General features: G+C 42.0%; 1 long non-coding RNA gene across 3 annotated transcripts in view; it reads left to right on the forward strand.

The window, feature by feature from the left end:
- The window catches only part of LOC112651522 (uncharacterized), an 80,625-nt gene that overhangs the window by 20,695 nt on the left and 45,801 nt on the right, over nt 1-14,129 (forward strand). Inside the window, exon 1 of one of the 3 annotated variants that reach the window (XR_004815113.2) lies at nt 12,577-12,715. The exons of the other annotated variants lie outside the window; for them this stretch is intronic. This is a non-coding gene — a long non-coding RNA (uncharacterized LOC112651522). Of the gene's footprint in view, nt 1-12,576; nt 12,716-14,129 lie in introns of those variants that run through there. 3 annotated transcript variants of the gene reach the window in all.

The following is a 14,129-nucleotide window of genomic DNA, read 5'->3' on the forward strand; positions in this document are numbered from 1 at the left end:
TGTTTTTATTTAAATTAATTAAATTAAATTAATTACATTTAGTTAAATTAACATGCAGTGTAATATTAGTTTAAAGTATAGAAACTAATATCAGAAACACAATATCCAGTGCTCATCACAATTGCCCTCCTTAATACCCATCACCCATTTAACCCACCCACCCCTCGCCCTGTATCTTACTCTTTAAAGGAATTTCAGGGAATGAATTTGTCCTAAAAATTCCACATCTTTTTCTCTAGTGTCCATGGGTCCTTTTTTGGCCATGGCCTACTCAAAGGTGGCTGGAATCTGTCGACCTTGTTCATTCATGGTGAACCAGAAGGAAGCAGCAGGGGGATTCAGAAAATCAGATATTTTTTCCCCCTCATATTTATGATGTTAAACAATCTTTTTGTGTCTCTCTTATTTTTTTCTTTTCTGAGCTCTGAAGGAGGGGGAGCACCTAATGGAGCTCCTTGTGGGGAAGTTCATTCAGTGAAGCATTGGCATAGGTGGCTAATAAACATCATTTAAGGGTGGGGACTATGACCAGTGGGAAACTTCCTGAGGCTGGCAGGCGACAGTGTTGTTGTTGTTGATGACACAGTTGGACTTTCTCTTGAGCATCTGCTCTGCTGGAGCTGACATCTTCTGTATTTTTTACAGGAAATGACCAGATCTTTCTTTAGTAGCTCAGGGCTCTGTGTCCTCACCATGGCTTTTGAAGATGATGCAGCCAAGTGACGAAGGTCATGTCAACTGCAGTGAGTCCTCTGACAGGAGGACTTCTGAGCTGTCATGGCCATGGCTGCTGCTCCTTGCTGTTGGATCACTGTGTCCTCCTCAGTCCTTATAACAATAGGAGACCCTGGAAGGTTTGGCATAGGGAAGTGACATGATCAAACTTTGATATAAGAGGCTCTTTGGGTTGCTGTATGGAAGATGCTCTGAAGGGGGACAATGGCAGAGCAGGGTGACCAGTTAGGAGGCTTTGATGATGAGATGATAGTGGCTTGGATGAGGGTTGTTGTGGTGGAGGTCATGAGGAGTAGTTGGATTGTGGGTATATTTTGAAGGTAGAGGTAGCAGAGTTTAATCATGGCTGTAAGCAGGGTGTGTATGAAAGAAAGGAGTTAAGGATGACTCTTGAGTTTTGCCCCAAGTAATGGTTGAAGGATAAATAAATGAATGTCTTGTTAGGTCAGGTATTCTTATGCTTATGTGCCCTCCCATAGCACTCACCTCCCATTTTGAGGCTGCTCATTTGCTGGCTTGTAGACTCACTAGTCTGCATGGTCCTGGACAATCAGGATTTTGTTTCAGCTCCATGCCGACACTGCTGGGTGCTCTGTAGGTTCTCAGGGATTGTTTTGGAGTGGGCCACTTCCCGGCATCCCTTTAGGGCTTGCTGAGGGCGTAGATAAAACAGGGGGAGGCTCTCTGGGTGTGGGAAACAAGTAGGTGCGAGTGTGGAATGAGACTGGAGGCCTCGGTACACTTTGGCTTAGAGAGAGGCAATCCTGGAATTTATTTATTTTTAATTTATTTTTATTTTTAATTTTTAAAAAAGATTTTATTTATTTATTTGAGAGAGAGGGACAAGGATAGCAACAGAGAGTATGAGCTGAGCTGGGGAGGAGAGGGAGAAACAGGCTCCCCACTGAGCAGGGACCCAGATGTGGGGCTCCATCCCAGGCCCCCAAGATCATGACTTGAGCTGAAGCCAGATGCTTAACTGACTGAGCCACTCAGGCACCCACAATCCTGGAAATTACACTTTTGTTCTTATGAGGTTGTCCAAACAGCCTTTATGTTTAAATGGTCTTCTAGTTGGATGGTATCTCTCTGTCTGTACTTGGGCTGCTAGGCCTTTGCATAGGGCTTCTCAGGTGAGTTCCAGCTCTGAACTTTTAGAAAAGGCATGTGGCTTCAAAATTATTTTCTTCTCCTGATTTGAAATTGCCTCAGCTTGTTGAAATCACCTTAGAGGACCTACTTTTTTCTGCCCAAATAATAAATCCCTGGCCATGTGTTGCATTTGATACTTTCCCAAGTGCTTTCAAAGAATTCTTTCATGGAGCTGAGGCTGTGTTTTCTCCTTCTGTCATCGCAAGTGCTGACAGGACACTGCCTACCTGGACGATGCAGCTACATCTAACTTCAGCGAGGATGTGGCAACATTTGCTTTTCCATTTTTACAAATAAAGCAACCAGTGTTATGGAGGCAACGGCTATTTAGAGCCACATATGGGTTTTCTTAGTCTTTTTTCACAATGCCACTCATTTCCAATCACATTGCTGATAATGTGTTGACCATACGTGACTGCTTAAATAGTTCATATATTCTGGTAAGAAATCTGTTCCTGTCTTGCTCTCTCTTTGGATTTCCTTTGCCTGCCTTTGAGAATGAACAGCCAGGTAATCAAATCAGTGAGGCATCTCTATAAAAAAGCCAAACCAAACCCCCAAATAAACGAAGGTGATGTTTATCTATGGGTTTTGAGAGAATCCAACCACAGGGGTGCTAACAGACCGAATAACATGGAATTCCAAGGCTCAGAAGCCCTGTCATTCTATCACACCGCAGCACGAGGAACCTTTCATGTGCCTGGGACACTAGAAATAACTAATTGGATTTTTTCCTTCTCTTATAGGTGCTTACTGGGGATACCATTCACCCCGCAATTAATGCAAACCTGGTTAGGGAGTAGTGCCATCTCTTCTGCTCTATCTCTGCATCCTTAGCGACTGTAAGCCTCATGAGGTCATGTCTTCTAGGTCTCTACCAACTTCACGGTGTCTCTCCTGGGGTAAACCCCAGCGAAGAGCTGCTTTTGAATATTTACAGGTGTACCCCATTTTATTGCACTTTGCTTTATTGTGCTTCGTAGCTGTTGCTTTTTTTTTTTTTTCCCCACAAGTGGCAGGTTTGGGATTAGTCTGCCGTTGAGCAAGTCTGTTGGAGCAATTTTTCCAGCAGCACTTGCTCACTTTGTGTCTCTGTGTCCTATTTTGGTAGTTCTCACAATATTTGAAGTTTTCCATTATTATTATATTTGTTATGGTGATCTGGGGTCAGTGATGATGACTTGCTGAAAGCTCAGATGATGGTTAGCATTTTTTAGCCATTGAGTGTTTTTTTTTTTTTATTAAGGTATGTACATTGTTCTGTGTTCTGTGTGTGTGTGTTTTTTTTTTTTTTTTTAGATATAATGCTATTGTGTACTTAGTAGACTACAGCATGGTGTAAACATAACTTTTATATGCACTGGGAAACCAAAGATTTCATTTGACTCACTTTATTGTGATATTTGTTTTATTGCAGTGGTCTGGAACTGAACCCACAATATCTCCAAGGTGTTCCTGTGTATTTCCATATGAATATTCTACCTTCAGTTCAAATTCTGTATGAGTTAAGTTAGTCTCCTCTTTGTTTTAAAATAAATTTAAGACAAACCATAGGAGACTCTTGGCTATGGGAAACAGAATTGCTGGAGGGGAGGTGGATAGGGGGATGGGGTAGCTGGGTGATTGGCATTTAGGAGGGCACGTGATGGGATGAGAACTGGGTGTTGTATGCAACTGATGAATCACTGAACCCTACTGCTGAAACTAGTAATATACTGTATGTTAATTGAATTTAAATAAAGAAAATAAAATAGATTTAAGTCAGCTTACGTGGATGTCACATGTCAAGATAACATAAATTAGAGAAAAGTAGGGAAAAATGAAGAAAGGGTAGGGCCATAAAGTGGGGCCGCCATGAGGCGTGGAGGCTACAGGTGAACTGCAGATGTAGCTTTAGCTGATAGGAAACCAAAGGGTTACATAGTCCATTGTCCATGTGCTAAATAAAGCAAGCCAGCTTCTCAGGAGGAGCACACCACTGGATCCTAAGAGCCTAAAGGGATTTCCTAAAGGCTACCCATGAGACTCACAGCTCTCTGCTGGCCTGGGCTCCCCAAGGGATAGATATTTGAGTACAGAGAGGCATAGATGGACTGCACAGCTTTCAAACAGTCCTTCATATATTTTATTGGTCTCAGCTGAGCTTTTGTTCAAATGCAGTTTATTTTTAAGAGAACATATCCATCTTGCTCCCAAATGAACTCTCCCTTCTGCTTCTCTTTTTCTGACAGAAAGCTAAAATCATGCAGCCATGTAAGTCTGCATGATTCGAGCTGCCCAGGACTCCTTTGCTTATTTCTTCTCATATCCAACCAGCTGTTAAAATCTGCTTTCTTCAATTCTACTCCTCTCCTCCTCTCCCTCTTCCCTCTCTCCTGACCTCCTTCCCTCCCTCCCTCTCTCCTTCCCTTCTTTCCTTCATCTCTCACCATGTACCAGAAGCTGACTACGCAGATGAAGGCATGATGTTAAATATATGTACTGGTTGGCAAGGGGACCGGCCAACCAGAAGGAATATCAGCTTTGGCACCGGAGCAGTGTTCTCAAAGCCTTCTGTGCCATGCATGAAGACACAAACTCTATTTGCTGAGTTGGGGAAGAGGGTGGTTTTGGGGAGTTCTGGGAGAGGGCTGGGCACAGGGGTGAGTGAGTGTGGTTTCCAGTAAGGGGCTGCTTACTCACAAGTGGAGAAGTGTTTCAGTATTTTTCACAGCTGATGCACCTGCACTGGTGGATGCTGGCGCATATCAGCCCTGGGTGGATGGGGTCGCAAAGAGGACTCTGCCCTGGTTCCTATCCTAGAGGAAACTGGAGTTCACTACTTCAGAATGCATTTCAGAAACATCCTTTCCTCTGTCTATGCCACAACTGTAATTTAGACCCTCACGGTCTCAGGCTCCATCGACTACAATTACCTCTTAACCGGTAACTCAAACTGAATTTTAATTTCTTTCCTCTTTTATTTTTGCTTTCCAATGTTTCCTGTATGTGCTGCTAGAGATTGTTCCCTAAAAATACTGCTTTTATCACACTATTACCTTCAACTCCAAAACTGTTAATGGCTTTTCTCTCCTTTCTAGGATAATATTCACACTCCCTAGCTGGGCATGTGGGGCCTTCTGGTTTACACCCGTAGCACTGCATCAAGGAATATGGTGTCACAGAAGGACCAGCTATAGTCTCCTCTGTTCTTAGGTAGCTTAAAATGGGCAGTGAAAGTGTGGAAGAGATATGTGTCATGACTATTATGTAGAAAAAGCAAATGTGGGAAACAGGTGATGATGGGGTGTGGGGTGGGGCAGGCTGGTGTCATTAATAGGATTGGACAGTCAAGGAGTCAAGTCACTTTCAATCTGACTTCTCTTGGTGAGCCAAGAGCAATGGATTCCTGGGTGCAGGCCCCTGATTCTGGGTGGTTGAACCTGGGAAGGATGAGGGAGGCTTGTCAACCTGAAGATGAAACTTGTTATACTTTCTGACCTGCAAATCCAGGATGCAAAGGCTTTCCAAAGTTTCGGTGCCCTGAGTAAGATTCAAATGGGGCAGTGCCAATGTGTTTGAGACCTACTGTCACATATCTTACTACCTTCCTCAGAATGTTACCCTCAACTCTCAGTGGGCATCTGGCTGTCCTGGGCCTGACTGGCTTCACAAGAGAAGCTCTGCGGGGAGTGACTGAGGACTTTTCTCTGAGCTGTTCTTTAAGACCAAGTTTGGCTCCCAAGTGCCTGGGCTTAGGCCAGAAGAAATCATTCCTACCTACTACGAACTGATTACTCAGTGCGTCAATCTTAGAGGCAGGGTTGTAGGGCTACCAGAATCTTGACTCTTTCCACTTTATGGCTTTGCCCTGCTGGAGCTAATACTTTTTGGGAGTGTGGGCAGAACAAGGATCTTCCGTGGGCTTTATCTGCCACCTTGGGAAGGGGACTTTTAAATCTCTAAGCCCCAATGGTATTTCTATTTGTTAATGAAGATGGTTGAATGTTCATGTGCCTTGAGGGACAGGGATGCCCTTCTCCAGCAGAAGTGCTGGTATTTCATGACTGAGTGACGATAGCAAAAGTCTCGAGCTCCCCAGTCATATATCTCTGCATTAACTTCAGTGCCTTTTTTGGTTTTAGACATTGAAGGTCCTTTTAGAGAGGGCATCCCGCTCTTACTTGCCAGTATCCTCACTATTAGCCCTAGTGTACTTCAATCATCTATGCCGTTACTGTTTGGGATTTGAATTGTCATGAGATTTAAAATAAAATAGTGCATATAGGGTGCTTAGTGCAGTGATGGACACATTTTAGGAGCTCAATAAATCGTCACTACCATAATGATTCTCATTGAATTGGGAATATCCTATAATCACAAAATAGGCCCTCAATCCACATTAGTTATTTAGATGAGTATCACCTGGCAAGAGTGGGGAGCTGGGGTCCAGGTCAGAGAAGTTTTCAAACAGGGAAGGGAGTGAAGGGCCTGATATACGTATATGACTGTGTACCCAGAGGACATCCTGAGCATCTGAAGGACTAAGGCAAAGTTCAGCAAATTAAGACCCATGGGCCAAATCCAGCCCTTCTTGTCTCTGTCTAACCTGAAAATAATGTTCTTTAACAGCTTCAAATGGTTGAAAAAAATCTAAAGAAGAATGATGTTTTGCAAAATACGTGAAAATTGTATTAATTCAAATTTTAGGGCTCATAAATAAAGTTTTGTTGGCACACAGACGTGCCCACTTGTTTATGCATGGTCAGTGGTTGCTTTCACTCTGTGACCGCAGAGTTGAGTAGTAACACCAGAGATGGTATGGCTCCCAGGCTGAAAATATTTCTACCTAAGGGCCTTTCATAGTAAAAGTTTTCCTCGTTCTATGGCAGAGTGATTTAAGAGAGGGAGGTGAAGGAAAACTCAAACATACTTCACTCAGTTCACAAAGCTTCCAAAGGGAGGCCCTGCTGACTTGGGCCAAGAAATTAGATTTTGTCCTGTTTCGATTCAGTTTAGTGAATACTCACTGAAGGCTCCCGATATGAAAGACATTGCCCTGGGTACAAAGAATTACCCTCTGCCCTTGGAAACATCACAATATTATAAGGTAATGGAATTATGGGCAGAGCTGTGGAATCATCTAGATTTAGTTTCAAATCCTGGCTCCATCACTTTATTAGTTGTGTGTTCTGCTGGTTATCTTCTTTTTGCTTTTCTTCTCTTTGCTGCCCTGATCTGTGGCTGGGGAAGGTGATCCATGGATTTTACCAGTGAACTCCGTTGCCATTCAGCTTCCAGGTGGTTTTGGCCAATGGGAGGTTTGAGCAAGAAATCAGATGGTAGGAGCTAAGGGAGTCAAGATATTTATTCTCCTACTCTCCTTGCCAGTTGGGGGTGTTTGGCTGCATGACTCCCATTGGAAGGCCATTTGCATATAGCTACTCTTTCTGCTGGGTACTGATAACTACTCTTCCCTCTTTCCCTTGGGCTTTGGGTTGTAATAGGTGCTAATGTCAATAGCTCAGGCTGTTGCAATAGCCCTCATTGGTTCTTAAACATTACCCAAGCATTTATAAATAGTTCAAGTGAGCTTTAGCTTCTTCATCTGTAAAATTAGGATATCACATGAGTTGTTGTGATCACAAAATATATAAGCTCCTACACAGTGTCTGGGCATGCAGTAGGGGCTCAGCAAATACTATTTATCTTCTGCTTTTCTTAAGAGTTTATGGTCTCTTAAGGGATATGAGCCAGAGGCTACAAAAAAAACTTAAGCCAAATTAGAGTCGTAGTTTAGGGATTATTAGGAAAGGACAAATTTGTAAAAATAGTTTGTAAGTAAAACTAGCAGGATTTAGATGTATGGGGTCGGGGGTGGTGGACTGGGGGTAAGCTTAAGTGTTTTGTTTGGGTTATTGTGTGGGTGGTGGCATCATGACAGAGATATTGTAGGAGGAGTTCCCAGATTAGTGAAAAGGATTATGAATCCATTAGGACAAGTGAAATTTGAAATGCCTGTGGTATGGCCACAGGATAGTGTGAAATAGGAGTTTGGCTGGGAGGCACTGGAGCAGGGTCTGTGCAGGAGAGGAGCCTTTAAGAATCACCAATGTGAAAAAAAAAAAAAAAGAATCACCAATGTGCAGGGGAATAGTTAAGAGTCAAAGAGGTTGATGGGACATGGGTTCGATGGGAAGACAAGATGCTTTAATGGCAAAAGGACTAAATTGGAAGCCAAGTGACCTCACTTCATGCTTTGGCTTACTGTTTAACCTTGGAGACAATACTTCACTATGTTAAGATTCTGTTTTCTCAGCAAATAAGGAGGTTGGACTAGGTGGTATCTATGATGCTATAGGATTTGCCGTCTAATTGGGAGGTAAACCATGAAATAAGCAGAAATTAATGATTGTATTTTCAAGAGCCAAATGGACAAGAGCCTCTAGAGACCCATGGTCTTCCTAATTAATGACTATTGTTTAGTGAGAAGGTACAGAAAAATGTCTAAGGCACAGTTTCATGGAATTATAATAATAATTGTAATAACAATGGCCAGCATCCATTGAGTGCTTACTGTGCTAGGTATGACTCTATGGGCTTCACGGGTATTATCATTTTTTTTTTTTAAAGACGTTGCTTATTTATGAGAGAAAGAGAGAGAGAAGGAGAAAGAGCAGGTGAGCATGAGGTGGGGGAAGGGCAAAGGGAGAGGTTAGAAGCAGACTCCCCACTGAGCAGGGAGCCTGACATGGGGCTCCATCCCAGAATCCCAGGATCATGACCTGAGCCGAAGGCAGATGCAATACCAGGGTGCCTGAGCCATCCAGGCACCTCGGTATTGACATTTAATATTCACAGCAGTCGTGTGAACTGGGGGTGATTTGGAGGCCTCCATTTTACAGATAATAAAAATAAGGCAATAGAGAGATTAAACATCCCACTCAGAGTCATAAAGGTGAAGGAATCCAGAGTCCAAGCATTGAATCCCAAACTTTTTATTCACAGAGAAAACTGAGCTCTGGGGAAATGCCAGTCAGCAGTACACACCTTGGAACTAGTAATGATTTCAAGTTAACCATAATTATAAGAGAGGCGGAGTCAGGAAACAGACTTGTCAGTTATCTTTACCAGTTGTAGGAATCTGTGTTGATTATTAGTATTTTTTTTTTTACTACATTTTGCTAAATTTATTTTTGATCAGTGCATTTTGGTAAAAATTTTAAAAATTACATATGAACACACATAACTGTGTGTATTCACACACACATATATTTAATGCACTCATATATTAATGTATACAAATTCCATCTTTTGTGTACCTTATCTCCTCCCCCCTCCCCCAAGAATTAACTTTTTCTGAATTGTTTTTGGCTACAAACTTGGCTACTTTTCTCAATGAGAGTAGGTGAAGATGGATGAAACTTACCCTTGTGAGTACCGTTTGGATACTGTTGAAGTCATTGCTTATTTACAGTCTATAATGTCCCTTTTCTGAGGACTTCTCAGGTAAAATTCTCTTGTGTTCTTGTTAATATTAATTATAATCTTTAAAGCAAACACTTTAGTTTTTCATAGAGGCTTTAACAAAGCAAACGATCGAGTGCTTCTTTTTAGCTTGAAAGTTTAAGAGCCAAATCTGTGGTCAATGGGCAGCATGAGTGCTATGCATTTGTTTTAGCTTTATTCTTGCTCCCACTTTATGATCCTCTGTTAACTTTTTTTTTTTTTTTGCCTGCTTTTACCTTATGGCATCTTGTTGCAATTTACGTTACTATACTCAGAAACTAGGCAGAGTTTAAGTAAACTATATGCCCGCATGTCGACCCTGTGGCATGTGCACATTTGTATACATAGTACAGTTTGGGTTCTCCAGGAGACCAGAGCTGGCTCACCAGCATAGGGACCATTAAGTTTCCGTAACCACTCAGCATACTGGCTGATAACAAAGAGGTCACCAAAAAGAAACTGATAATTAGGAGGATTATCACAACCATCAATTCACAAATCCCTTTGATGAGTGTTGGTTGCACTTAACGACTCACTGCAGATCGAGTCACATGGCCTTTCAGCAGTAATATGAGCTTAGGAAGCATTAATGTAATGATGACAATGAGTAAACAATCATCTTCATAATGATAACAATTTGATCCAGGCAGGAGGGAAAATATTCCTGGCTGAGCTCGCTTGACTGTGACAGGAGATGGGAAGTCAGAAGCTGGTTGAGGCAATGAAAGGGCTGATGGGGTTAGAAATTATCGAAGACATGAGCTTAAGAAACATGGAGTTGTGGTGAGGGTGGGAATGTGTGTGTAGGATTGACTCATGTTATGGTGAGAGCTGGGCTCAGAGTGAGGAGTGAGGGAGGCAATACACTGGAGTGTGCAAGAGGATAGGTGCTCGAGTCAGACAGGCTCTGTTGCGCCCTGACTGTGTGACCTTGGGCAAGTCACTTGACCCCTGTGTGTCTCAGTTCCTGATCTGGAAAAGCATGATCAAAAAGTACCTACTCCAGGGGCTTCAGGGTGGCCCAGTCGGTTAAGCATCCTATTATTGATTTATGCTTGGTCCTGTCTCAGGGTTGTGAGATCAAGCTCAGTCTGGAATCTGCTTGGGATTCTCTCTCCCTGGCTCTCTCTCTCTCAAATAAAATAAATCTTGAAAAAAAAGAAAAAGAGAAAAAACTCACAGTACCTATTCCATAGTGTTGTTGAGGGATATCATGATAAAGTCATAAAGTGCTTGGGTCAGTGCTTGGTGCCCTGTGGGAGTATAACTGGTAGTGCTTATGGTAGGCCCTAAGACAGAGAAGGCAAAGATTCTCAGGCTTCTCAGGGGATTGCACTGCCTTTCGAAAGTGGGAATGTCATTGTGGGAGCCATGTTATGTTATTTAAGCAACATAGAGTTTATTGTCTCTATTATGCATTGCATGCTATATTTCAGTTTAAAAAATATTTATTTATTTGAGAGAGAGAAAGAGTGTGTGTGCATGAGCAGGGGGAGGGGCAAAGGGAGAGGGTGAAGCAGATTCTCTGTGGAGCAGGGCTCTATCCCATGATTCTGAGATCACAACCTGAGCCAAAGGCAGACATTGAACCCACTGAGGCGCCCCAGTGCCTGACATTCTATTTTATATCATGTTCTTATTGTTTTTTCTCCCTGTGTAGATTGCTTTGCATCACATGTAGCCTGGATGAAATATCTAACATAGAGTTTCAATAAATCCTCAGTGACTTCTATTGAAAGATGCACTGAATATTTTGAGACAATGAAGAAATTAGTGAGCTTGAAATTTCAAATGAAAGTATTACCATGAAAATGCCAATAATAATAGTAAACATACGTTTGTATAGTATTTTTGACCTGTCTCAACCATTTCTTAAATATATGAATTCTCATAAACTCTGTGAGGTGGACAACATGCTACAAATGGCCCATTTTACTGATGAGGAAATATGTGGCTTAGAGATTCAGGCCTGTGCCACTGTGAGAAAGCTCGAGTGAGAATCCAGATCTTCAGACACCTCCAACAAAGAAATTGTTTTCCATACTGCTTTGGTGTTAGGAAACCTGAGATCTGTGATTCACTGATCATTAACTTCTCTGGAGTTTGTCTCCATCACCTGTAACAAGAAGGAGATTACAAAGTGATTTTCCCAGGGTTGCAGAAGAATGCATGCTTGTGCATAGCAGGCTGATGCGAGAAGGGGGGTGGGGAGAGAAAAGTGAGTGATTGAGATCCAGGTTCCACCTGAAGGGGGCATTTGCTCACCAGTTCTAGCTGATGGTTGGCAGCAAGGAGATAGAGGTCCAAAGTGGCCAAAAATTTTTTATTTTTATTGAAATAGAATTAACATGCATGTTATATTAGTTTTAGGTATACAATATATTGATTCAACAATTCTGTATATTACTCAGTGCTCACTAAGTATAGTCACCATTTATGTTTTTTTTTTTTAAGATTTTTAAAAAATTTATTAATTCATGAGAGACATACAGAGAGAGAGAGGCAGAGACACAGGCAGAGGGAGAAGCAGGACAATCCCTGGACCCCGGGATCACACCCTGAGCCAAAGGCAGATGCTCAACTGCTGAGCCACCCAGACATCCCACCATTAATGATTTTTTAAAAGAAAAGCCCCAAATGTGGCTTTTTATGTGACTCTCGCCATTTTAAGTATGGATAGCTAATTCAAATTAAAAGCAAACAAATTGCAAGGATCACATTAAAAACTGTATGGGTTAAATCAGACCCAAGCTGGCAGCTGGCCACTCCTATATCAGATGAATTTTCAAGGTCCCTTTCAGCTCTAGATGCAAAAAGCCCAGTAGCTTCTTGCTGAAAGGTGGGAAGCCATTTATCTCCACTCATCATTGAAACTTATCATCTCTGTTTCCATCAGAGAATATTCATTGGGACCCGGGCAGGGGGTGGGGGGGTGGGTGATGCCACCCTGAGCCTTCAGGTTCTCACACAGAGGGGATGGAATTACCATGCCACACTGTCGTGAGTGACAGATGTAGATGCAGGGGAGAGAAAAGCAGACCTAGGTTTAATTATGTAAATCTATGACTAGGCTTTAATAAGGCACTGCAATAAAACTGTCATAACTGCCAAGTTTAGGAAATAGGATGAGCAAAGTTTTCACTCCTGGCACTATATTTGGGAAGAAAAAAAGGAAGAAAAAATGCAGAAGAGTTGGCTCTTCTTTGAAAACCTTCAGAAACACATCAGGGATTCCTGAGCTTCTTGCTCCTGCCAGGCAGCATTTGCGGTGACAACTAGTGCTGAGAGCCCAGCAGCCCACACACAACTCCTTGGGAAAGGAGAGAGCTGAAGTTTCAAGGTTGGTGTCTTCTAACGAGATCTCAGTGAGACAGAACTTTCTATCATCACCTGCCAGTTCTTTCTCAAACTAGTCAGCCCCTCTTTTGCCTCACAACCATGCTTCTGCTGCCTGTTTTTGGAATGTGCCAGACAGCAACGGGGGGGGGTTGGTAGTGGCGGAACAGGTAGTGGGGGTGGGCATTTTCTTCCCTAGCAGGTGGTGGGAGCTAGATGATGCTACCTTTATTTTAACCTTCCAAACACATATTTGTTTTTCTTCTTTTCTTGTTTTTTTTTTTCAACATATTTTTAGTATTAAAAAAACCCCTCCCTATCTTGATAATATAGGGCTAGGATTTTCAAGGCCAGGGCTCCGTTGGGCATGAACTATCAGACACCCACTCTGAGGAGCTAGGCCAAAAGGGCTCATAGGAAAGGAATTCCCAGAGCAGTTCTGCACTTTATAGTATAGATGTCCTGAGCTCAGCTTAGATTAGATCTTTTTCCAGTGAAGAAAACAAAAAGGGCAAACCACTCTCCCATTTCTTCACCAAATAACCAAATAAGTTGCATGGAAAGAGAGGGAGGAAGAGCGAAACAGAGAAAGATTATGAATGAAAAGTCTTCCGAGCCATATCGGTCAATGAAATGTTCATGGACCTTATCTGGATCCCGAATTAAACAAACTATTATAAATTTACATGCCAATTAGAGAATATTAGGGATTAGTAAGGAATTATTATTATAGTTGTTTTATGTGATAATGATTTTGTGGTTCTGTTTTTAAAAGAGTCTTTATCTTTTAGAGATGCATGTCGTGGTGTTTATGGAGAAGATGACATAATGTCTGGGATTTTTAAGAAAGTAATTTGGGAAGGGAAGAGTCCAATGTGGGCTATATCCAGCTGTACTCACTGGCAAGAGCTGACTGTTAGATTTTTAGGCACTTTGTGAGCTACTTGGTAAAGAGTCATTAAAAATTAAATTCTGTAAGCCCCATTTAAGTAAAATATATTCTTATAGAGGTAATAAATACAACGTTTCACTTCCTGGGTATTTTATTACAATTGTTATTATCTATGCTCTTGAAATGATTGCATCTAATGTTCCTAGATGGTGGGAATGCGATATAACTGTGTGCTCCTATGCATTCCTTCTCAATCCCCATTCAGTATCAGTATGTTGGTAACTTGAAATTAGAGAAATCCCCAAATACTACAAATCCAGAATTTCTTTGGGGAGAGTTAGTTGTTATGTGTCTACTACCACCCCACTGGAGAAGTGGAAGGGTTTGGGTGAAACAAGACTCCTCACGAGTTGATAATTGCCTTAAAATGGAGTGAAAGGGAAGTGGGGGCTCATTAATTATTCTCTCCACCCTTGGAGAAGTGAAGGTTGCAGGATGAGGGAATCAGACAGGTAACGGAGACCCT

The sequence above is a fragment of the Canis lupus genome, chromosome 4 (assembly GCF_003254725.2).
Source record: "Canis lupus dingo isolate Sandy chromosome 4, ASM325472v2, whole genome shotgun sequence".
NCBI classification, from domain to species: Eukaryota; Metazoa; Chordata; class Mammalia; order Carnivora; family Canidae; genus Canis; species Canis lupus.